This window comes from Schistocerca piceifrons, chromosome 3 (assembly GCF_021461385.2).
Source record: "Schistocerca piceifrons isolate TAMUIC-IGC-003096 chromosome 3, iqSchPice1.1, whole genome shotgun sequence".
Taxonomy (NCBI): domain Eukaryota; kingdom Metazoa; phylum Arthropoda; class Insecta; order Orthoptera; family Acrididae; genus Schistocerca; species Schistocerca piceifrons.
The window spans coordinates 629,807,241-629,810,448 of record NC_060140.1 but is presented as its reverse complement, the minus strand read 5'-3'; the positions used below and the strand labels follow the sequence as shown (position 1 = coordinate 629,810,448).

The window sequence follows — 3,208 nt, the reverse complement described above, 5'->3', positions numbered from 1 at the left end:
TTAAGTTTTAAAAAATAGGCAAGTAAAATAAAGCACTCCGTCTTAAGGCCATGAGTGGCCTACCTGGACTATTCGACCGCCGTGTCATCCTCAGCCGAGGATGCGAATAGGAGGGGCATGAGGTCAGCTCACCGCTCTCCCGGTCGTTATGATGGTATTCTTGACCGAAGCCGCTACTATTCGGTCGAGTAGCTCCTCAATCGGCATCACGAGGCTGAGTGCACCCCGAAAAATGGCAACGGCGCATGGCGGCTGAATGGTCACCCACCCAAGTGCCGGCCACGCCCAACAGCGCTTAACTTCGGTGATCTCACGGGAACCGGTGTATCCACTGCGGAAAGGCCGTTGCCTAAGTATAATAAGTGTCTTAATTTTGATTAGCAGTTATATTAAATGATATAGGTCTTAAGCCTGATAGCGGCAAACATCTTAACCTGAAGGAACATTTGAATGAATCGTTGAGAATAAGTCTCTAGTATGCAGGCTAGTATGTCTACTGTTGTTCCCTTTAAGAGAGACAGTTTTTGGTGCATATCCGTTGTGTAACAGGTGTACTTGGATATGTAACTGTAGTGTAGTTACATAACAGCAACATGGAAAGGAGACACTTCATGTGTTTATACTGTGTTCGGTTTTAGCAACTGTGATCTAGGGATAGCGTGTTAGGTTAGTAATTAAAACGTCCTCAGTCCCGGGTACGAAACCTTCCAACGCTTAAAATCTGATTAATAATCAGCATTGGTTGCCGAAGATTGCCGGCGTAAGAAGTCTCCCTCATTCTGCCAAGGGTCTTGTCAAAAAGGGCGGAGAAGCGGACAGAGTTTCAGGGCACTCTCTTGTCATTGGGGCGGGAAACTGCCCCTATAGGCGGTAGAATCAGCTATGGTCATCGTCATGAGGATGCAGAGGGCAATGGAAACCACTGCATTAAAGACACGTAACGTATATCCACAGGACATGTGGCCTGTGATTGAAAAGTGTCATGATGATCTCTGCACTGGAAAAAGATTCCAGAATAGTCCCCCATTCGGATCTCCGGAAGAGGACTTCCAAAGGGGAGGTAAGAATGAGAAAAAGATTGAATAATCAACGAAAAGATAACGTTCTGCGAGTCGGGGTGTGGAATATCAAAAGCTTTAATCTGGCAAGGAAGCTATAAAATCTGAAAATAGAAATGCAAAGGCTCAATTTTTATGTAGTAGGGGTGAGGTAAGTGAAATGGAAGTAAGACAAAGATTTCCGCTCAGAAGAGTATGGGGTAATAACAACAGCAGCAGGAAATTGTATAACGAGTGTAGGATTCGTTATGAATAGGAATGTAGGTCAAAGGGTGTGTTACAGTTAACTGTTCAGTGATACGCTTGTTTTTGTCAGAATAGACAGCAATCCAACACCGACAACGGGAGTTCAGGTATACATACCGACGATGCAAGCTGAAGATGACGAGATAAGACAGAGTATATGAGGCTACTGAGCGGGTAATACGGTACGTGAAGGGAGGTGAAAATCTGATAGTCATGGCGGACTTCAACGTTGTTATAGGGCAAGCAGTAGAAGAAAATTTTACAGGAGAATATCGGCTTCGGACAAGAAATGAGAGACGAGAAAGACTAATCGAGTTCTGAAATAAATTTCAGCTAGTAATAGCGAATAGCCGAGCGGTATGCGGTGCCTTGTCACGGTTCGCGTGGCTTCCAACCCGTCGGAGGTTCTAGTCCTCCCTCGGGCTTGGGTGAGTGTGTTGTCCTTAGCGTAGGTTACTTTCAGTTAGATTACATAGTGTGAAAGCTTAGGGACCGATGACCTCAGCAGTCTGGGCCCATAAGACCTAACCAAAAATTTACAATTTTAGTAATAGCGAATACTCGGTTCGAGAATCAGAAGAGGAGGCGGTATACTTGTAAAAGACCGGGTGACACAGGAAGATTTCGGTTAGATTACACCATGGTCAGGCAGAGATTCCGAAATCAGATACTCGATTGTAAGGCGTTTCCAGGAGTAGATATAGACTCAGATCACAATGTAGTAGAGATGAAGAGTCCGTCCCCGGTAGCTGCCTGGTCAGAGCGACATGATGTCAGTTCTAAGGGCTGGGGTTCGATTCCCGGTTGGGTCGGAGATTTACTCCACTCGGATTGTGTGTTGTGTTGTCCTAATCATCTTCATTTCATCCCCACCGACGCGCAGGTCGCCGAAGTGGCGTCAAATCGAAAGACTTGCACCCGACCAACGGTATACCCGACGGGATGTCCTAGTCTCACGAAATTTACAAAAAATGGTTCAAATGGCTCTGAGCACTGTGGGACTTAACATCTGAGGTCATCAGTCACCTAGAACTTAGAACCACTTAAACCTAACTAACGTAAGGTCATCACACACATCCATTCGCGAGGCAGGATTCGAACCTGCGACTGTAGCGGTGGCGCGGTTCCAGACTGAAGCGCCTACAACCACTCGGCCACACCGGCCCCCGACATTTACATTTTTAGTGATGAAGAGTAAGCTGAAGTTCAAGAGATTAGTCAGAAAGAAACAATACGCAAAGAAGTGGGATACGGAAGTACTAAGGGATGATGAGTCACTGCTGAAGTTCTCTAAGGCAATAAGGGATAGCAATAACGAATAGCTCAGTGGGCAGTACAGTTGAAGTGGAATGGATATCTCTAAAATGGGCCATAACAGAAGTGGGAAAGAAAAACATAGTTACTAAGGGCGCAAATGTGAAGAAACCACGGGTAACGAACGAAATACTTCAGCTGATCGATGAAAGAGAGAAGTACAAAAATGTTTAGGGAAAATCGGTAATACAGAAGTCACTGAGGAATGAAACAAATAGGCACAGCGGGGAAAGTAAGACGAAATGGTTGCATGAAAAATGCGAAGAAATCGAAAAATATGTGACTGCTGGCATCAGAAATTTTAAAATCATTGGGGGAGGGGGGGGGGGGGTGGCAACAAAACGACTATTTATGTTGATGTGTAGAATGTATGAGTTTGACGACATACCATCTGACTTTAGGAGAAATATCATCCACACAAATCAGAAGACTGCAAGAGCTGACTAGTGGGAGAATTATCGCACTATCAGCTTAACAGCTCGTGCATCCAAGTTGCTGACAAGAATAATATTCAGAAAAGTGGAAAAGAAAATTAAGAATGGATTACATGACAATCAGTTTGACTTTAGGTAAGGTAAAGAGACCAGACA

The 3,208-nt window shown here is 44.8% G+C and overlaps 1 pseudogene; it reads right to left on the bottom strand.

The window, feature by feature from the left end:
- Positions 1-233: 233 nt before the first annotated feature.
- LOC124790188 lies at positions 234-350 on the bottom strand (annotated as a pseudogene).
- Positions 351-3,208: the final 2,858 nt, after the last annotated feature.